Source organism: Cornus florida, unplaced genomic scaffold, assembly GCF_030987335.1.
Source record: "Cornus florida cultivar Cherokee Brave unplaced genomic scaffold, ASM3098733v1 CherokeeBrave_3.0.0_Hap2_Chr02, whole genome shotgun sequence".
In the NCBI taxonomy this organism is placed as follows: domain Eukaryota; kingdom Viridiplantae; phylum Streptophyta; class Magnoliopsida; order Cornales; family Cornaceae; genus Cornus; species Cornus florida.
The window spans coordinates 92,157,148-92,180,795 of NW_026775572.1; positions in this window are offsets into that span (position 1 = coordinate 92,157,148).

A 23,648-nucleotide genomic window follows, 5' to 3' on the forward strand; every position below is an offset into this window, starting at 1 on the left:
AAAATCAAGGTCAAGGCCTAAGCATCAAGCTTCTCTAATGGTGGCTAGGGTTTGTGGTGAGGAAGAGAATGAAATAAAAATGATTAAGTGTGAGTGAAGGAAATAAAAATCATCTACTCATTATGTGCTCTTACACCATAGTCAACACACACATCTATGGTCAATTGCACAAAATCCCCTCTTTAACAACATAATTCCAAAGTAGCCCAAAAATAATTGTAAGACTTAATTTGAAGCATACAATTGTCACTCAACCATGGCTCCATCCTAGGCTTAATCTCAAGCCTACACTTGTCAACCATCTAAGCCAACAAGTGCACCAATCCTAGGCCAACAAATGGGTGAATCTCCACCCTCCAAATGTCACAAGATAATGCATCCAAGTCACTCCACCCTAATGCCAACAAGTAGCACCATGAGAATGTGACACTTATCACATTTTCCAAAAATTGCAAAAATGTCATTTTTGTAAATATCTTCTAAATTAAATTACAAAAAGGTCCCTAAGACGAAAAATAATTACTTTATTTAATTACACTAAAACCCCATAAGTTAATAATATTACAAAAAAGTTATGCATCCATACCCATTACAAAAAAAGTAAACACTTAGCATGTTTTTCTAAGAAAGTAAAAATACATATGGCATGGAATTTCAATATCGTGGATGCATGCAAAACCAGAATCAAATCCGAACACAAAAAGTGAGCTTGTGCCAACAAAGTGACAAACGGGAAAAAGATGAAAAGTGAATAGTGTTGAAAAACGAAAAATATGGAAATGATGCAGTCCTTAAAGAAAGTTGTCAATCCAAAGGAAAGAGTCTCAGAAACCATTTTCGAGTACCTGAGACGACACTAAGTGACAAGAAATCAAACCTAGAAAAGAAATTTCAACGAAAAAAATTCATCCGTAAAAATCTGAGAAAAAAGAAAGGAAGAAAAATGACTGGGTCATTACACAGAATATAAAGGTTCAAATTGGAAATAGACAACAAACACAATTGTTCAAGGACCAATGGTGTAATGGTCCATTGTTTAGTGATGTGTTTGGCCATAGAGTTGTTAGAAGTATATAGATTCACAGGGATGCTCAAGTTAGTTCAATAATTTTAAATGGTGCTTGGAATTTTTAGGGTTTGCAAAGTGAAAATATGGATATAGGTTAAAGTGTTTCTACAAAATGTGGTAATATATTAAAGGTGTGGGGTATCAATTGCTATGGGATGAAGGGAAATTTAATTTGAAAACTGCTTGGAATTGTATTAGACATATTGATACAGTGGTAGACTAGTATAAATTGTGTTCGGGGAAGGCTCGGCCCAGATGGTCCACTACAGCTCTGTTAACGTTATTGGATAGATTACCTACTATGTGTAATTTACAGAGAATAAGGGTATGTCTGGTTGCTAGATGTACATTTTACTAAAATAATATGGATTCGACAGATCATGTTTTTGTTACCTGTTAGTTCTCTCAAGGCTTTTGGAGATGGATGGGTGTGATTTTGGGATGGGATATCAGTAATTTTCAGAAAGTGATAACAGTTTGGGACTTGTTTAATTGGACGAATAAATTATATCAAAATTCAAAGCAATTGTAGAGTCTTTTTTGCTGCTGACCTATGGTACATTTGGAGGGAAAGGAATTACAGAATTCATGGCTCCAATAGCATTACTTTTGAGGTGGTGGCAAGACTGCCTTTTTGGAAGTTTGTGATATTCAGAGGATTAATTTTAATGATGTTATTTTGTAATATCTGATTTGGTATAGTGCTTTTGCACTAGAAATGAGCTTATTCATTGAAGCACAGTATCCTAGTAGTTTTATTTGTTCAGTTCTCTGAGGGTATGCCCTATGTGCTCCTGTATTATTGTTGATTTTTTGAGCTCAATATAACACCAATTATGAAAATATATATATATATATATATATATATATATATATATATATATATATATATGTGCTCCTATATTATTGTTGATTTTTTGAGCTCAATACAACACCAATTATGAAAAAAAAAAAAGAAAAGAAAAAAGAATGGGGTCCGAGGTGAAAACAAGAAAGGACTTAAAGAAGCAAAAGGATACTTCATCGATTTCTCTACCAAAGAACACTTATAAGGAAGAATTAGAGATCAAAGGTTCATTTCTAATAGGTCCTATTTCAAAGTATAAGCCAAAGAAGGTTTCATGTGTACATGATTGGCCACTATATTGTGGACCCAACACAACTTCAATGGTTTTTGAAGTGTTAAAAAGTGACGAGGAGGATTCCGAAGAAAAATCCTAATGAAGGAGATTCAGGAACACCCAAGAAAGAAGGTATCGAATCTCAAGTATGAGTGATCTTTTAAAAGTAATAATTATGGTTGGTAGTATTAGAAGTAATATTAAAAGGAGTGGTACTATTTAACTTACGTACTGCTAATGTTACCTTACCTATAAAAAGATACATGAGAATTATTCTTTGGAAGTTTATGATTTAAAAAAGTTCTTAATAAAGTGAACAATTTGATTATATATCTCTATTTGTGGTTCCCGATAGCATTATGTGTATTCGTATTATTGGTTTTATCAAGCCATTAAGGGAATCTTATATTGTTATTATATGGAGGCTCATTTGTTGAGCAATTGGTATTGTTGCAGGCTAACAAATTATGGCCTTTAACTATGTTTATAGTTGTGTTGAGGTCAGGATGATTACCTATGAGTTTATATAAGAAATTTATGGGAATCGGTTATGTAAGTTTGACACTAGATGAGATATTCCATAGAATGAACGCTATCTTAGATGTGGATAGACTTCATAGTATTTTGTATGTTATGTGTGCTTTTACTTTCCTTTGTATTCAGAAATTTTGTTATATTGTTTAGTTGGTGACACAAGTATGTGATCGACCACCTAGTGCTTTTACACCACTGGCTGTTAGCACTGTCTCATATGAGAGTTATAAACATGTGGCCATGGATATTAGTAGACTCAGAATTCTAGCCAATTTATTGGTCTTGGACATGCAGTCTTATGATGTTATACTTGGGATGGATTGGTCCTCTCATTACCATGCTCAGGTTAATTATCACGATAAGTCCGTTGTTTTCGCTATAATGGGTCAATATATGTATCTTATCACTATGCCATGTCCTAATGGGGGTTATAGCACACACTTATGTTATATTAAGGAGGAGACTACTATATCGCTTGATAGCATTCCAGTTGTATAGGAATTTTAGGAAGTTTTCCAAGTTTAAGGTTGCCACCTAGTCGAGAGATAGACTTCGTTATTAACCTAGCTCTGGGCACTACACCTATTGCTAAGGCACCGTACAGGATGACATCGATGGAGATGTGAGATCTAAAAGATCATATTCAACAACTACTTAGTCAGGGTTTTATTTACAGGAGTACTTCACCATGGGGAGCACCAGTTTTATTCGTGATGAAGAAGGATTGTCCACCTTGCCTATATATAGATTATATGGAGTTGAACAAGGTTACTTTTTGATGAGCGCTGAAAAGTGCGTATTTAAACCCCTTAAGTTTAGTTATTCTAGAACTTTTATCTATCTTATTTTACCGTCTTGTATTGATTTCATGTTATTTCCATTTTGAGGTACTTATCCCCAAAATAAGCTAACTTAGCCAAATAAGAGCATAATTGAAGCAATTCTGGGATTAATCAAAGAAATGAGCAAAGTAGAGCAAAAGGAAGTAAATGGTGGAATTTCAGCAACTTCAATCGATCTCAAGAAAAGTTCGATCGATCCAACTTTCATCGATCTCAGCACTTCAAGATGGATCTGAGCCATGTTTGTCCCTATTCAAAGATCTCAAAAGTTCGATCGATCCAACTTCCTTCTTCGATCAATTGAACATCTTGTCCCTATCCAAATGATTGATCTTATTCAGTTGTACCACCCTACCAACCACTTTTGTCCTTTTCCCAAAAATATCTTCAAAATATCTAAGATTTGTTTTTATCCAAAGAGGCGCCGCCATTGAGGATCGATCCAACTTCAGTTCGATAGATCTCAGCCATGTTCGATCGATCCAAGTCCAAGGTTCGATCGATCGAACTTCCTCCAGTGCAAAAAAGTTTAATTTCTAGCTCACAAAAGTTGTCCTTTATCCAATCATTGGGGAATATTTGCTATACGACCCCAGATCATTTTGGGTGTCATTTGACCTACCTATGTAAGGATAAGGATTACTTTTTTGTATCATAAGATAGAGGATCATATTGCATCATATCATATCATACCATACCTTAGAGAACTCTTAGAGAGGAAGCAAAGAAGAGAAGGAGGCTAGAGACACCATTGGAGACTCTTTATCAACCAATGAGTAGATTTCTTCTATGGAGCTTGCCCTTGAGGGTTGGAGGACATCATCCATGAGCGGCTAGACATCCTCTTAGGGCTAGAGTTAGCCCTAAGCATGCTTTCTATTTATTAATTTATGTATTTTTGAGGGGATTTGTATTGTGATTCATGTCTTGACGCTTTTATATATATAAATCTTGTTTCTTCAATGATTTATATGGTTTAATGCTTCCAATTGATCATTTCATTCTATCCATATGTCTATGTATGCTAGAATAGATGTTCATGTGTTTGTCTCTATTTCTTGTGTTATTGATGCATGTGTTTGTGTGTTGATGCTATAGATCTAGAGATTGTCAAGACTTAGTGCTTAATGTCATGTTCTTATGGTTTATTTGATGGTTCATATTCATTTCTTGATGGATTGTGCCTCTCCCTTAGTTTAATTAGTTTAATTTCATGTCATTAGCTTAATTGTAGTGTAGTTGTTAAATGGGAGGACAATCCATGCTTGTTGTTGATGTTCCATTTTTATGAAAAGCAAGTAACATGTATCTCTAACCTTGTGATGTGTTTGCTTTGTGAGCTTAAAGAAAGGATTAATGGCTTAATTTGATATGTCACACCATGTTGTTTAGACAATATATGCTTAATTTGTCATCCATGCTTATTGAAACAACCACACACACACTATATTGCAATGCATGTTCTTCCCCTCATTAATCATTCATTAAAGGTGTAGAAAAGCTATGCTTAGTGGTGATCTCTAAACCCCAAGATCTCTCTCTCTCTTTTATTTTCTCTATTGCATTATTGTTTACCTTAGTTTAATTTGCATTTAGTTTAATCCAACCAACCAACAACCATTTTGATCACTCGACCTACTAACCCTAATTTTGATTTCTCAACCTAGTACGACACTCAATCCCTTGAGACGATCCCTTCTCACCCTAGCTATATTTTTAGTGAAAGGTAGTAGTGGCAATTTATAAATGTAAAACTTGGTCACTTCATTCTCATATAAACTTCTTAGGGTGCGACCTCTGAGCGATAAACAACACTTTTCGTACAGTACCATCCAGGGAAAATGAATGTAGTGGCAGATGCACTTATCCACCAACCTTATGCTAGTCTTTTCGCATTGTTTGCTATAGAATGGGATGCTTTGAAGACCATGGAGGAGTTGTTTGGTGATTTTATGGCTTGCGTAGTAGTTACACCTACTATCATCCATAAAGTACTTAAGGAACAACTTACAAATCAACAGTGCATTGATAGGGTTACAGAGTTATACTCTGTAAATGTTCCATTTTATTCTGTTAGGACAGATGGAGGCTTGAGGTATAAGGAACATTTAGTAATACCTCCTGCTGATGATTTGAGAAATGATGTGATTATTGAGGTTCACAATTTTGAGTTCTTTATGCATCCAGGTGGAGATAAGATGTATCAAGACATGAAACTGCAGTTTTGGTGGGCAGGCATGAAAAGGGACATAGTTATATTTATCTCTAAGTGTAGTACTTGCTAGATGGTTAAGATTGATCATTAAAGACCATCGGGTTCTTTGCATCCACTATATGTACTAGAGTGAAAAATGGGACAGTATATCTATGGACTTTGTTAAGGGATTGTCTAATTCAAATAGGAATCACAATTCCATTTGGGTCATTGTTGAAAAATTGACTAAGTTCGCTTATTTATTGCCTATTCGCACTGATTTTACTCAAATCTTTATTCGGTATGATGGACAATAGTATGCCATATAACTATTGTTATGAAGTTACATAGCATACTGATGAGCGCTAAATATTGCATATTCGAGCCCATAAATATATGTATGTTAAGACTTAAAGTGATACTTCTATCCATTGTTAGATTGATTTCTATGTATTTCATATTTTTAGGTACGTTCCCAAGTAAGTAGTTAAAACTGGGCTTTTATAATGAAAAGAATGATAATAAAGTTTACCGTGTCGTTGCTGGTCATCCACAGCAAGCCGAGAGTCAAAATGGTGAAGTTTGGAAGAAGTTAGAATCCAAAGCTCGAGCATAAGGCATTGAAGCTCGAGCTTTGCACCTTCAGGCTCAAGCCTGAACAAAGGATGCTTGAGCATGACCATAGGCTGCTTGAGCCTTGACCCTAAAGCTCGAGCACAAGGCATCGGAATTTAAAGGAATTGATTTCTAATCTCCCAGACCTCGTGCCAGACCTCTGGGATCGAGCACTAACACGTAAAGCTCGAGCCTACAGCCTCAAAGCTCGAGCCCAACACCTTGGGATCGAGCACCATGAAGAGATGATCAAGCACCATCAATAAAAAGACGTTTCGGACAATTTTTGCTCCCAAAGCTCGAGCCTCAGCTTTGAGGCTCAAGCACAAATCAACAGGATTGAGCACCAACACTTTGGGCTCGAGCATAGCTGAAAACTCTAAACCCACTTCAGTATTTTGGCCATAACTTTTGACTCAGAACTCCAAATTGAGCAAACTCAGTGGCTGTTGAAAGAAGACTCGAAGCTTAACGTGTTTGTCTCTAATAGCTATCTCCAGATTTGTATTCTAAATGGTTCAAAATTACGTTGTAAAGTCGGATAAAGTTGCTGACAGATGATGCTCGAGCCTGAACCCAAATGTTCGTGCCTTGGACTCTGATGCTCGAGCCTGGACGTCCTAGAAGTCGTAAATACATGTTGGAATGACCAAAAATCATCTTTCTTTGTTTCTTTATGGGCCCAGATTACCCTAGAAGACCTAAAAGCCCATCCAACCCTTATTAGAAGTTTATTCTTCTATAAAAGGAGGCACAAGGCCATCATATTAATCAATTGATTATCCATTATCTCTCTCTCACGGTAGCTTTTAGGGTTTTGAAGAAGAAGATCCAAAAGTAGTTTTGGCCATCCATGGCGATGAAGACTACACCAACACAGATGATATCTAGCGTCGTCATGAGTGGCTAATTCCTCTCTAAGGGCATTGATGTAACTCGATCCGATTATTATGGTTTGATTGTTTATACTTTGGGAATTTAATAGTTTATATATTTTTATTACATGATTTTGAGCAATTGATCCAACTCAATTGGTGTTTTAATGAATTAATAGTTTCTGAATAGTTATTACCTTGTCTTAGATATAACTGCTCATAAATTATTCTCAACCCATTCTTATTGGACGGTATTTGGCGAAGCCCTGCTGGACATAAGAATGGAGATCATGTAATAGTATTCAAACATTTTTCTTGAATGAACTCTTTTCATAATCTATACTTAGGGAAGACGAGTTATACTGCAACATTAGTTAGAAGTAGGTAGGTGGATAATTCGTGCCAACTTTTGATAGGTTATCATTATTTAAGTTCAATGAAACATCTTTCTTTAAAACCGAATTAAATGAATGTTATTGAGTTTAATTCGTATGATATGTAAATTATTGAAATCCCAAGGTTGAACAGTTGACCATAGTAAGAGGATCGTGGTGAAGTCAATCCCTAAATATCTCTACCCTTGATCTTCTCTTTTAATTAAGTTATTTTCTTTTATATTATTGAATTGCAACACAACACACAAAATCAAATTCTCTTTCTAAATTAAAATAGTATTAATTGAAGAATCGATGAACCACCACAGTCCTTGAGGTTGGACACCCTCAACATAGCCCTATCCTACAAGGATTCGTTCTATTACGAGTGGTTAATTATTATTGACACACATCAATTTTTGGCGCCGTTGCCGGGGACTGTGTCACGATTTTATTGAGTTTGAGATTAGTTTTATTTTAATTTATAGTTTTAGGACTTTCTGATATCTCCCCTTATTTCTTTTTCTTTTCAAGTGCATGAATCTAGTAGCGAGGACGAAGACGCCTAAGGAATAGAAGCTTCGGTTTCCGAACCTTTTGTGAGTTTTTGTTATTTTTCTTTACTTGAAATTTTTCTTTTTGTTACTATTTGTTACCTTTGAAATTATCTTAAATTGTTAGGAGAATTCTCTAAATCAAATATGGCTAATCCTATTCCGCCACCAAAACCACAATTAAGGGATCACTTCATTCCCACTTCACATACATCACCTTGTTACTTTCAATTTTCACAATCTGATGCAACCAACTTTGAGATCAAGCCAGCTATAATCCAAATGCTTCCAACTTTCCATGGGTTTGCTACTGAAGATCCTTATAAGCACATAGATGAATTTCTAGAATTGTGTTCAACTACCAAGTTGTCCACTCTCTCTGATGATGCTTTTAGGATGAAACTCTTCTAATTTTCTCACAAGGAAAAGGCTAGAACTTGGTTACACTCCCTATCTCATAATTCCATAAGCACATGGGCTAAGTTGCAACCAGAGTTCTTAAAAAAATACTACACTGTGGGTAAAACCACACAAATGAGAAGAGAAATCATGGCGTTCTCCCAATTCTTAGGTGAACAGTTTGGTCGGTCTCATCGACTACCAATGATAAGCAACCCTTTATAATAGCACAAATCATTGTAAAATAGGGCTATTGGATGGGTAAGTCGAACCACTGGGATTGCTAGTTTATGGCAACCAAGGTTGTTTAAAATTATTTTTAGTTTGATAAAAGAGGTGTAAGGGTTTGTTTGATTTGTCACTTAGAAACTAGGAATTAGAGATTGCATAAAACAATACTTGCAAGGAATCTGAGAGATAAAAATAATATAGAGGGGACTAAGGAAATGAATTCACTACCTTCCACATAAACATGTTAGATTGCAATCAATTTGGGAAACAATGTCAATGAATGGCAATGATATGTAGCAATACTAGATTGTTACATTATCTTTAAGAAGTTCATAGGATTAAGACTTAAGTATAACCCCTCAAAGTTCCATATGCTTGAACTACCTAAAATAGGGTATAGCCACAACATGCTCACTAAGCTAGGGATTATCAAACCCTCAATCAAATGATAATAGCACATGAAGTCAAAAATCAAGAGTAATCCATCAAAGGAAGGCCCTAAGCTATGGAATATCAAGTTCTCATACAACATGCCATTAAACCCATTTCACAATTTCCATTTCCATTCTCACTATGAAGATGCAAGTTATATAATCGTGAGAGGATAAAATCAAAGACAAGATAATGAACTCAACATGATCATTTATGGGCATTAAAATCCATTACAACAAGTGTAAGTGCTCTAAATCATGGAACTACTATATATATGAATCATTCCCCAAATTAAATAAAACTAAGGGATGCTTACAAAGAAGGGCTTCATCACCTCCCTAGATTGGGAGTTAGTTACCCATGGAAGGAAAAGAGGAAGGAGAAGGAGTGATCTTCAACTCCATTTTCGCACCTTAAGAGTCAAGAAAACAATGCCCTCCAACCTTCAATATTTCTCTCTCTAGCCTTACAAAAATGATCAGATCCATAATACAAGCTTCAAGCCTTCTTTTGTAGACAAGATGTCTACCAAACCACCCAAAAACTGAGGTCCATGTCCCCCAAAAGTATTTTTCCAACCACCCAATTAAGGAGGGAATCCCATTGAAAGGATCAAGAAGCCAAGTGGGTCTGTAGTGTTTGTACGAGCATTCGTAGAACGCAGCACGAGCGCTCGTAGATGCCTTGGAATTTTCTTCATGGTTCGAAACTGCAGGGACGAGCGCTCGTAAATGAAGCTACGAGCGCTCGTAAATACCTTGTTTCTCCCTACCTTGAATTGGAGTGCTCATAAGAAGGACGAGCGCTCGTGTGACATGATGCACGCTCTTGGTGCTCCTGAATGCTAGACGAGCGCTCGTAAGGCATTGGATGAGTGCTCGTCCATGCCTTGGAATTTACTTCTCTTTTCTCCTGCTTTGAACTCCTTTCACTTTGATCATGGCTTTGGGTCTTTGAATCTATCTTTTGCCTTTTTGATTTGTAAAGAGTCTTTATGACCACATTAACAATTTCTTCTTGGAAACCAAAGGATGCAAAAGCCCGGAGTGACTTGTTCATTAAAAAGCCTTTAAAAGCTTCCATTTTATTTCCTTTTGGAAGACAAACCTGAAAATAAATAGAAACATGACACTGGAGATATTCTATACAATAAAACCAACTAATGGACTTAACTAATGCAAATAAATGTGCTTGAATATGTAATATTCGGCGCTTATCACACCCCCAACTTATATTTTGCTAGTCCATAGCAAAACTAAAATGAAACACTCAATGAAATGACAACCATTGGACTGCTACCCAAAAATATCAACCATAGTGCAAGAAGACGAACAAAGCTCAAATGCAACTTAGAACATAGAGAATATGGGAGATGGAATCATTATGAAGACTACCGTGTGTATATGAGGCCTTGATATACAAAATGACAAAACATCTTTCAATTCTTATCTATAACATAAATCATCTCAAGCTTCATTAAAAAGTGAACCGAATTCTCAATATGTAACTTTTACCTTCTTTTTCCAATTTCAAAACACAAGCTTCAAATCATTGAATTTCCCTTTTGAATGAGGTCTCTAAGACATGAATTTATTCAGAAAATAACTTTTGTTGCCCCCCCCCCCCCCCCCCTTTTTTCTTAGAAATGATATATATTATGGTTGTGCAATGCTGAAGTCCCTTACACTTTCTAACTAACCCATGTAGTAGGTGATAGGCCAGCAACTCCCAAATCGGATGGCTTTAGGGTGCTAAGTGTAAGGACACTCCAAGGGCTTAATAACTCCAGTCAGCAAGGCTACGAACTTCAACGAACCATATTTATTTATTTATTATTTTTTTTTTGTGAATGAATGTGCAATGCCTAAGTCCCTTAAGCTTTCTAGCTAACCTATGTAGCAAATGTTAGGCCAGCAACTCCCAAACTGGATGGCTTTAGGGTGCTAAGTGTAAAGATACTCCAAGGGTTTAATAACTCGAGTCAGCAAGGCTACGAACTTAAACTAGTCATTATCCTTATTCATTTATTTATTTATTTATTTATTTTTTCAAAGGTTCAATGCCAAAGATATCCATTCATTAGGGTCATCAATTCAAATCAACTGAGTCAAGGTCAAGGTCAATCAGGTTGCATGCCTCACAATTAAGTTTCCGGTGTACATATGTGAAGTGTGAAGCATAAAAGAGAGTGAAATCCGTTGAAAATCTAATTGAAGCATTTATACAAACCAATTTGAATTCACATGATCATTTCAGATTTTTCTTTACTTAAAAACTATCATTTGCCTCTATACCCAAAGTGTTAGACATATGCTTCAATCTCCCACACGTTCTAAGATTACACTATCATTGCTTTACAAAAAAAAAAAAAAAAAATTTGATTTTATTACTTTACATTAACAATTAGCGCATGCAAAATAAAAAATGCATTACCAAAAGATACCCCCAAACTTGAATGTCACATTGTCCGTAATTGGAGTAGACAAAGAATGAAAAATGAAAAATAGCGAGGGCAAAAAGAGCAATAATACCAAGTAGGAGGAAAATCTGTGGCGCTGTGACAATAAGTCACCATGGGAAGTCCAAAAGTCACGCCCCCAAACTTGGAATGGAGAACCTGCAATGAGATACTAAGAGAAACAGATATAACTCTAAGGACAGAAATAATAATGAAAAAAGAACACAGGTAAGTAGCAAGCAAGAAAAATAAAAGAGGAAATTTCTATTGAAAATGAGGTTGACATTTGTACAAGGGGTAGAGAAACGCCAAAATGTCCAACCTAACAAGCTAGAGCAAAAATAGATTCCCAAAGTTCAACAAAAAGATAACACATAAAAGAAAAAGATCCTAGAAATAGCAATAACCATAACATGCAAAACACAGAACAGAGACAAGAACGGGTCAAGCTAGCTAGGGGTCGAAGGGAAACGGGGCGAAGAGTGCATAGAGGAGGGAGCGAGTTTCACACCTTTCGTCTTGAGCCACCCGACGCTCCTCCGCTGTAACATAAAAGTCTTCTGTAGCAACAAGATGGTCCTCCGCCGTAGCAAGATAATCTTCCCGTACGGCCCTATTGTAGTCAGCAAGGGTACTCTCAAAGTTGTCCATCCGAGCATGGATACCAGCAATGCTGGCCCGAAGAAAAGCATGGTCCTAGTGAGGGTTAACAGGGGGTTCCTCCCACTCAACATCTTCGGCCATAGGATTATCCTTGGGGATGGGAGGAGATGGGTCCCGTGGCGGCAGAGGACCAGCGGGCTAACTGGGCTGAGAATGGCCAAAAACATTGTTCCAACGCTGTAGAGAAAATGCTTGAATCTTTTTGCCCTTTTCTTTACGAGGAGGAACAATGAAACCTTTGTGCTTGAGGAGCTTGGTAATGAAGAACGGAAATGACATTGATGCCTCAAGTGAATGCATTCGTCCCAAAACCGCATAAACTAGTTCCAAATCAACTCTGGAATAGAAATCCAAAAGCCTTGGTCCAGAGCATATAAAGCATCCTACATCGAACCGCGGTGCTCGGTGCTGTGTACCAAAGGGCACACATTATGCTTAAGGATGGAATCAAGGAACCAAACCCACTCGGGGAGAGTGGATTTGAGAGTGTAACTGTAAGGCCAATGGGGCTCAGCAACATTATAAATGGCGGCAATAATTTGCTCTACAGTTAAATCATCAATCTGCTCATACAAGGGAAGAACCGTAGGATCCAAAAGATCATCGGGGCACTGCAGAGAACAGCCAAAAATAGCCACAATGTCATCGAGATTGAATGAATAGAGAGTGCCATCAATTGAGGTGGCAAAAGTATTGGCGGGCTCGTCCGGGGAAAAGAGGTTTTGATAAAATAGCCATACCACTCGTGGGTAGGCAACCTTGGCAACCAGTTTGCATATACCTTGGAGACGCCGGTTGGTCAATTCAGTGATAGCCCAAGAGGACGTAGGGTGGTCGGCAAAGATATCCTCAAGTTGGAAAAGGAGCTCGTAGTTGAGCGGTTTGGTGAGCCAAGGAGCCCTTGGCTGCTCTCGGACAATAGCAGGGGCATCCTTAGATGGTCTAAGATGGTGAGAGGTTTCCCCACGAGCCATTTAGAGATGGAGATATGGATGGGAAATTTCAGCGAGCACCTGGTGGGCATAAGGAAAGGGGAAAGGTAAGAGGGGAATCAATAGAGGAGAAAACCCAGAATTTTTGTGCTAAAATAGACTCTAGCCCAACACCAACATCAAAAACAACACCCAAACCTCCAAAAATGCAAGTCCCACACTCCACAATACGAAAAGTAAGGAAAAGAAAGAAAAAAAAAAGGGAAGGGAGCATACCTTTGAAGAAGAAGCAAAACAACTTGAAAGGGATAAGGAGGGAGGATGGAAGTTGGTGAGTATTTAAAGGGGAGAAGTGTATGAATGAGGAGATAAAAGGTTATGGGAGGTTAGGTGGATGGTGGGGGTCATAGGGAAAGGGGAGGGAATGTGGGAATATGAACAAGTGAGATAGAGAGAGGGTCATTTTAAGAATGGCCGAAATAAGAGGAGCGCTTGTCTTAAGGGACGAGCGCTCGAAAACGGGGCAGTAAAGGATAACGGACTTACGAGCGCTCGAAAATGATGCTACGAGCACTCGTTCGGCATGAGGTGGCTACGATGGTCAAGGGACTATGTCGCATGAGTGCTCGTCTTAAGGGACGAGCGCTCGAAAACAGGACAGTGAGGATTGTAGGATCTACGAGCACTCGAAAATGATGTAACGAGCGCTCGAAAACATTACAGTGCCTTCCTTTGAGATACGAGCGCTCATAAATGATGGGACGAGCGCTCAAAAACATGGTAGTGCCCTTTTTTTGATTTACGAGTGCTCATAAATGGATGGACGAGCGCTCGTTCATGCCTTGAAAATTTTCAAATCCCTTGGTTGCTGGATTTTCAATTTTTTTAGCCGAACGGGATCGGCACCGGGGTCCAAGAATGTGCCAATTAGAACTTGAGCTCCTATAGACCCGGGGCATCTCGAAAAACCCGTGGGATGGGACTCGGAGCATGTTTACAAAGGCATAAATTTTAGGGTCCGAAATGCGGGGTTTCCATAGGAAAGTGCCGAAGCGACCATAAAAAATTCCGAAACGGTAACGAAACCTTAAAATGACTAAGAAAAACCGAAGATGGCTTTTGGAACGCAGTTGAAACACTTCTGGAAAAGGTCACAGTTTGGTTAAACTGAGCTAAGTTTCAGAAAATTCAGGGTTAAAGCAACTTAGAAGAAGGAAGCTAGGCAATTAAAAGAATTGCTTCCCAAGAGTGCTAAATTTAATATCGATAGCTAAACGAAGTATGATGGCACATCAGTCCACGTAAATTGGGTCCGTTAATAGGACTTTCTTAACTTTTCGGAGAGGGACTATGCCATCAACATAAGGCTTAAGCCGTTGGCCATTAACCTTAAAGAGAGATCCATCAGTAGGATCTTGTAGTTCAATTACACCGTGAGGAAAGACGGAGGTGATGACATATGGACCATCCCACCGTGAACGGAGTTTACCGGGAAAGAGTCTCAACCTAGAATTGAAAAGCCAAACTTTTTGGTCCAGGGGCAAAAGACTTGTTGACAATATGCTTGTCATGAAAAGCTTTAGTCTTTGCCTCATAGATTTTGGCGCTTTCATACGCATCATTTTGCATTTCCTCAAGCTCATTGAGTTGCAATTTGCGGGTAAAGCCGGCTTGTTTAAGATTAAAGTTGAGCCTTTTTATGGCCCAAAAAGTACGGTGCTCTAATTCGACCGGGAGATGACAAGCTTTGCCAAAGACAAGTCGATAGGGTGACATGCCAATGGGCATCTTATACGCTGTCCGGTAAGCCCAAAGCGCATCGTTCAGTCTCAATGACCAATCTTTGCGGTCTGGTCGAACTGTTTTTTCCATAATATACTTGATCACATGATTAGATACTTCCACTTGACCACTCGTTTGAGGGTGGTAAGGTGTGGCAACCTTATGAGCGATATAGTATTTAAGAAGGACGGATTTGAGATAGCGATTACAGAAATGAGAACCTCTGTCACTGATGAGTGCTCGGGGCGTACCAAAATGATTGAAAATGTTCGATTAAAGGGACTTGACCATAACTTTATGATCATTGGTTTTGGTAGCCTCGGCCTCAACCCATTTAGATACATAATCCACCGCTACAAGAATATACTCATAGCCATAAGAAGATGGAAATGGTCCCATGAAGTCAATCCCCCGTACATTGAAAATTTCTATGATTAAGATAGGAGTGAGGGGCATCATGTCTCTTTTAGATATGGAGCCAAGCTTTTGGCAATGCTCACAAGATTTACAGAAATTGTAAGCATCTCGAAACAAAGAAGGCCAATAGAATCCGCTTTGAAGGACTTTGTCGGCGGTCTTCTTGGCACTGAAATGACCCCCACAAGCAAGGGTGTGGCAGAAATTTAGGACACTTATGAATTTAGTTTCGGGAATGCATCACCAGATAATTTAATCCGGGCAATACTTGAATAACTCCAGATCTTCCCAAAAGAAATGCTTGACTTGGGAAAAGAAACGGTATCTTTCTTGTTTAGACCAATTGGATGGAATTTTACCTACCGCAAGGTAGTTGACAATATTTGCAAAGCATGGAAGATTTGTGTGAGAAATCTGAAACAGTTGCTTATCCAGGAAGGAATCATGAACTGTAACAAATTCAGACGATTTTTCGATGAGTAAACGAGAGAGATGGTCGGCGACAACATTGTATGTCCCCTTGTTATCCCGAATTTCAATGTTAAACTCTTAGAGTAAGAGTATCCATCGAATTAGGCAAGGTTTGGTCTCTTTTTTAGCGAGCAAATGCCTTAGAGCGACATGGTCTGAAAAGACAATGACCTTGGATCCTAGAAGGTAAGAGCGGAATTTATCCAAGGCATACACCACAGCTAGCGATTCTTTTTCAGTGGTAGTGTATTTTAATTGAGCATCAGAGAAAATCTTGCTAGCATAATAGATAGCTTATGGAAGCTTGTCCACACGCTGGCCCAAAATCGCATCCAATGCATAATCGGATGCATCACACATGATTTTAAATGAAAGAAACCAATTAGGCGGTTTCATGATTGGGGCTGACGAAATAAGGGTACGAAGCTTCTTAAAAGCTTCCAAATAGGCTTCATCAAAATTAAAGGGAGTATCCTTGGCAAGAAGATTACATAAAGGCTGGGATATTTTGCTAAAATCTTTGATAAAACGGCGATAAAAGCTGGCATGACTAAGAAAGGAACGGATTTGTCGGACCAAATTTGTCGAAGGAAGATTAGAGATCAATTTGACTTTGGCCTTATCGACCTCAATTCCCCTTTTGGAAATGACATGTCCCTAGACAATGCCTTCTTGGACCATAAAATGGCTCTTTTCCCAGCTTAGAATCAAATTTATCTCCTTACATCTTTAAAGCACGAGGGATAGATTTTGGAGACATGAGTCAAAGGAAGATCCAATGATGGAAAAATCATCCATGAATACTTCCAAAAACTTTTTGACCATATCAGAAAATATGGACATCATGCACCTTTGGAAGGTTACCGGCGCATTGCATAGCCCAAAAGGCATGCGCCTATAGGCAAATGTTCCAAAGGGACATGTGAATGTGGTCTTCTCTTGATCTTGAGGATCAATTTCCACTTGGTTATAGCCGGAATAACCATCAAGGAAACAATAGTAGCTTTGGTCGGCTAACCTCTCTAGGATTTGATCAATGAATGGAAGAGGGAAATGATCCTTCCTAGTGGTAGAATTTAGCTTCCGATAGTCAATGCACACTCGCCACCCGGTGGTGGTGCGTTGTGGCACAAGCTCTTCCGCTAAATTTTTAACAATGGTGAGGTTAGATTTTTGGGGAACAACTTGAGTGGGGCTCACCCACTTGCTATCAGATATGGGGTAGATGATTTCCGCATCCAATAGCTTGATCAATTTTTTCATGACCACTTCTTTCATGTTGGGATTCAATTGGTGCTGCACCTTTCTAGAAGGTTTAGCGTCGTCCTCCAAATGAATGCGGTGCATACAAATAGAAGGCTCTATTCCTTTCAAATCAGCTACTGCCCAGCCAACAGCTTATTTGCGCTCTTGTAGCACCGCTAAACAGCTATTTTCTTGATCCATTAAAAGGTTCGAAACAATGATGACTGGAAGAGTTTAACTTGCATCAAGAAATACATACTTGAGGTGGCTCGGGAGCGGCTTTAACTCAAGTTGTGGTAGAGATTTCAAGGAAGGGACCGGAGGAGTTGTGGAGAGTTAAGGAAGTGGTTCTCTTGGCACCTTCCAAGGAGGAAAGTCCATGATAGCATTAATGTCAAGCAAAGAGTTTACTTCTTGGATGGATTGGTCAATATCAAAGTTTGAGAAGTCAAAGTGTGACATGCAAGTTTCCAAAGGGTCTTTGCTTAGAATGAAGGGGAGAGATTCTTCGACCACTTCATATACCACATCGATGAGGAAACAATCATCCTCTCCGGAAGGATGTTGAGTTGCATGAAAAATGTGGAGTTTGACTTGCATATTTCCAAAGGCAATATCCATCACCCCAGTTCGGCAATTAATTGAAGCGTTAGCCGTAGCTAAAAATGGCCTACCGAGGATCACGGGAATATGCTTCTTTGGATCATGGACCGGTTCCGTGTCAAGAACCACAAAGTCTGTCGGGAAGTAAAATTTGTCCACTTTGATTATGACATCTTCAAGAATGCCTCGTGGGTGCTTAACCTATCTGTCGGCAAGCTGCAAGACCACGGAGGTTGGCTTTAGATCTCCCAACCCAAGTTGTAACTAAACTGAATATGGAATCAAATTTACACTAGCTCCTAAGTCAAGGAGGGCCCTCTCTATCTTGTTGTTGCCAATGACACATGAGATAGTTGGGGCACCCGGACCTTATACTTTGGAGGAGCACTGTGTTGAATGATCACAATCACATGTTCAGTTAATCATACCTTCTTTGGCAAATGATTTTTGGAAGTGTACTTTTGAGTGCACAAATCCTTGAGGAATTTTGTATAGGAAAGGATTTGCTTGATAGCATCCAAGAGAGGCAAGTTGATCTTTACTTGCTTAAAAACTTCCCACATGTCTTGAATTTTACAATTCTTGTTCCCAAAATGTGTCGACTCTTGGAGACGTTGAGGGAACGGAGCCTAAGGCTCGTAAGAAGTCCCCACATTTGGGTTGACAAGCTTGGAATTTTCAGTGCTAGAATTTGGATCCTCAGGAGTGAACGTTGGATTAGAAGAGCTAGGATTTGGATTTTTGGGAGGAAGAACTTTTTCTTTCCCTCCATCAACCTTGTTGTCCACAACTCGACCACTCCGGAGGGTGGTGATTGCTTAGACTTGTTCATAAGTAGGCCCACTCGGAGGAGGGGCTTTGTCAATCACATGCATCCCTCTAGGATTCTCAAATGATTTAGCAGGAAGCTTTCCCTTATCTCTCTGAAGAAGTTGATTCATGGAAGTAACTATTTATCCTACTTGATTCTCAAGTTTAGTTATTGACTGAGTATGAGAATAACCATTTAGAGAGTGGGCTGCAATGATGTCAAGAGTTGCTTGTTGGATTCCAACATTTGCTTGTTTTGAGATTCTATCATTTGATTATTTGCAGCCAAAATCTCATCAGTTGGAAACACAGAAGGTTGATTAGAGACACTTAGATTATAAGGGGGACGGTAACTTGAAGAGGCCTGAAATTGCCTATTTTAAAATTGAGAAGGTGGCTGATTTCATGCCCTTGATTTTGAAAATTTGAATTTTATGGGGCGGGTTGCCTCCACGAAAAATTCGGATGATCTCTCCATCTTGGATTATAGGTATTGGAATAAGGATTGTTTCCGGGCCTAGAAAACATCGCATTTGCTTGCTCTTAATTGGGACTAGGAAATTGCTCCGGTGTGGGGCAATCTTCCGAGAGATGGAAAGGACTAGTACATGATGCACACACCGCGCTAGCTGAATTTTGAGACAAGGAAGGAGAAAGATGTGGTGCCATCAATTGATAGAATTTATGAGCTATGACATCCACTTGAGAAGACTCTTCCCTCATTGTCTTTGGTTGACATGGGTTGGTGTTCTTTGCGTTGGTTGAGGTTAGAGCACTACGAGAATTATGTTGCAATGAGTTTTCACTCAGATTCTCAAGTAGGGTCCATGCCTCATCTGCACTTTTGACATGAACATCCCTTAACAGGATGAGTCAACCATGAATCTATGGGTTTCAGTTAAACCAGCATAGAAAACTTGCACCAATTGCTATTTTGGAATTAGGTGGTGCGGACATTTCCTAAGAACGTCTTGAAGCCTCTCCCAAGTCTCATGGAGTTGTTCCCCCTCGCTTTGTGAAAAGCTAAGAATGGAACACCTCATTAGGTTGGTTTTACTCACTAGATAGTACTTCTTTAAGAATTCTTGTTGCAATTGAGCCCATGTAGTGATGGAATTTGCAGCAAGGGAGTTCAACCAATATTTTGCCCTTTCTTTTAAGGAGAATGGGAAGAGATGCAAATGGAAAGCATTGTCAGGGAAGCCCCTCAGCTTGATGGTAGAACATATTTCAAGGAATTCATCAAGGTGCTTATAGGGGTCCTCATTTTCAAAGCCATGAAAAGATAGAAGCATTTGGATGGTGCTATATTTGATCTCATATTGGGCTGCCTCGATGTTTGGCATTACTATACAAGGAGAGGCATAAGTTGTAGGGATGAAATGGTCCCTAAGAGTCATAGGAGCATTTAGAATTTCAGCCCTATCATTATGGATTCCCTCATTCCTGACATTTCTCTCATTGTTGGCCATTGTATTAATCTTAAGATCAAGTCCTCTTAAATTTTCTGATTCCCTAAGGTTTCTTCTAAGAGTTCTTTCAAGTGAATTTATATTAATTGGCACTTCAAGAGTAGGCAAGGATAGAGACCTACGCCCCAACATCAACAACACAATTCACAACAAACATAATATACCTTCACCATCACATCCACATACGATGTTCCCTTTCTCCTCAATTATTAAAGACAGAAAATAAATGCCCACGGCAAAGACCGATGCTTTGCAATAAAAAGAAACAACAAATAGCCTCGACAAGGGCTTCACAATTTAACTATTAATAATTTAACCACATGCAAGATATTCACAACTTTGAAACTAGAACTTCGAAAACTTACCGGAAGTCCTTTAGACTTACAAATTTGCTAGCTTTCCCACGGCAAGCCTTGAGTACCTAGAATCTCACAAGAACAATTGAAACACAATTAATCGAAAACAGCAAGAAAATATCCACAAAAACACAATATTCACAATCAAACCAAAGTTAATCCTAAAACCTCAGTTACAAAACCATTTGCAATCCCCGGCAACGGCGCCAAAAATTGGTGGGTCTTGTCGACTATCAATGATAATCAACCCTTTGCAATAGCACAAATCATTGTAAAAGAGGGCTATTTGTAATACCCCTAATTTCAAAAGGATAGTCCTGGTATTTACTTTATTGTTTAAATTGCATTGGTATTTACTTTATTGTTTAAATTGCATTTTTAGTTGCTGAAGTTCTTATGCGTTAATTTAATTGATTTAATGGTGGTTAGTGATTTAATTGTTTTCATTGTTTTTGATTTAATTGAATTTAATTATTTAATTGTTTTAATGCAATTGATTTAATTGTAGTTAGTTATTTAATTGTTGTGTGCATCGAATTTAGTTATGATTTTAGTTACTGGAATTTAGTTAATTAAATTTAATTAGTATTTAACGTGACTGTAGGGTTGGTTGCACATATAGTAACAAAGTTCATAGCCAACATAGTTTTAACCTAGGTTGTTCTATGGGTTGAGTAAATCAGATTAGGGTTTAATTGAGCCTAGGATTAGTGTGGCCTATAAATATTCACCTAAGGTGTCTACCCAGGGTTTTAGAATAATATTACAACATAATAAGACAGAGAACAGTTTGGAGAAATCTGGGAAGCAACAAAGGGAGGAAACAGAGAGTTGGCCGGAGACTTTAGGACGACATCGGTGTAAGGCAAGTTCTATTCCTACCTCTATCCCTTGGACTTATGTTCTTTGCATCTCTAATATAATTCTAGGAGTAAATAAATGTTAAGATTAAACTGGTTCGCATGTCTGAATTGTTCTAAGCAGCATGTTTGTATGAAATGTTAGTTTCTTGTGTTAATGTTTCTTGCATTCTTCTTATTCTAATTGAAGTTAATTATTGAGGATTGGTTTTAAGAGTCTCTAAAACACTAGAACCTAATTTTAAATCAGTAGAAACCATGACAATGGAGGACAAAAGTGATGGAAGCCGCCAGAGATCAAACTGGTGAAGGAAGAAAAGAGAACTGGGAAAACTGGAGGTGGAGGCGGCTCCCTACAAGGGTGGAGCCGGCTCCAAGGGCTGTAGAGGTGGCTCCACATGGGGTGGAGCCAGCTCCACACAAGGGGGAGGCGGCTCCCCACGTGGGGGAGGCGGCTCCACCCTCTTTTGATGCTAGCTCGGTGTATTTTTGCTTCTAGGTTCAGTTTTTGAACTTTCTGGAGTATTTAGGGACTGTACATAAGAGATTAAATGAGTTTTGTGATCATATTAAGGGTCTAGAGGGTGTGGGAATGGATAATAAACCACTTAGGGTTTATAGGTTGAACAGTACACAATTCTTAACAAAGTTGTAAACTGTTAGCGGAATGCGAATGATTTAAATTGCTTAGGTTGTTCTAGCAATTTTCTGTAAATGATTATCTGATTCTAATCATATATTAGTGGTATAAAATAAGCATTGTTAAAATCTATATATTTTTACTATGCTTGTTAAGGGATTATTGATGTTTAGATTTCGGCAGTTATTGAATTAAGTGTTAGACTGGAAATATAAGCGTAATTGTTGGCCAAGGTTTATTACGCTTGCTGTGGAGTTAATTGATGTAGACTTTTAATCATGTTCTCTCAATTATATGGATTCTGGTGATAAGTTAATATCTACATATACTGTTGTATTGTCAATTGCAGGATTGTTGGTTGGGTAGTGTAAAATCAGCATGTAAAAAGATGTTAATTTAATATGCTCACTTATGGAACAATTGATGTTTAAATTTAATATTTTTATTCTCAATTGTTGGATTTATGGATTTGGATGATATTTACATCCTTGTTCTGTATTATCATTTACTGGATAGACGGATTGTATGCACCAGTATGGGACGGTGACATACTAGGGGGATTAGCTTAAAAATCACTAAGTCCTACCTACTCTGAAAAATTAATGAATGGATTTAACTAAAAATACATCCTATTGATTTGTAGTGTCAAGGCAACGCACAGTTGAGCGGCACTACTATAGATTCTGGATGGATTTTAAATATATTGTTATGGTACCTCGATATGAGCTTGAGTCTCAAGATTGACGGTTAGGGTGCGTATATGCATTGGGATGCATAGCTGGCTATGACGGTTGGAGGTGTACCCTGTTTAGGCTTAGGTACACATGCCCACCTCGTGTGCGTTCTGCATGTTGTCTCTATTTAGCTTGAGACCGGCCTGTAGTCCAGTGAGAGTCCTTTAATGTGAATATATATATATATATATATATATTTACGGACTATATAGTTATTGTTGAGTTGGTTAGGATGTACATGCGTATCGAGTCTCTACTTGGATTGTAGTATGATAGAACTTGTTCGTGGGCCTGACCCACTTATATTTTTCAGGTACTTGTCAGTTCTAGACTTAAACCTGATCGTGCTGAGCAGAGATTACTACTCACTCTTCCAACGACATAGGACTTCTCTCTATGGTTTACTTTGGATGTTCTTTTAGTAGTTTCATTTCAGTTTGGATTTTTATTAGGGGTCCACTAGAGATGGATTCCCGAGTTGTTTAATCTATTGGAGGTTTTGGATTTTTGGATTTTCTACGCATTAAAGTTTAAAGGATTTTATTTTTAGAATTCATTCAGCTTTTATTTATTTCTTATTTCATTTTGTATTCCGTATTCGTTTTAAAATATTAATTGTTTCATATTCCCTCGGGTTTGGGCCTGGGCCTGATCAACCCGAGTCTCGGATCCGAGGGGTATCACAGTTGGTATCAGAGCACTCCAGGTTCAAGTGTCTCTATGATGTTTCATATTAAGATTTTCGCGTACCGTTTTCTCTAGGATGTTTCATATTAAGATGTTTCATATTAAGGTTAGGATTCATTGTATTCCTTTACAGTCCGTTTAGAAATCATACTGATGTCTGTCTTTCCATGTTAATAGATGGTTAACGGTAGGAGAGGAGGACAGAATAGCAGGCAAAGGAGAGCGGCACATAGGCAATAACAGTTTCTCCTATGGCGTCAATAGATTAGGGAAGAGCA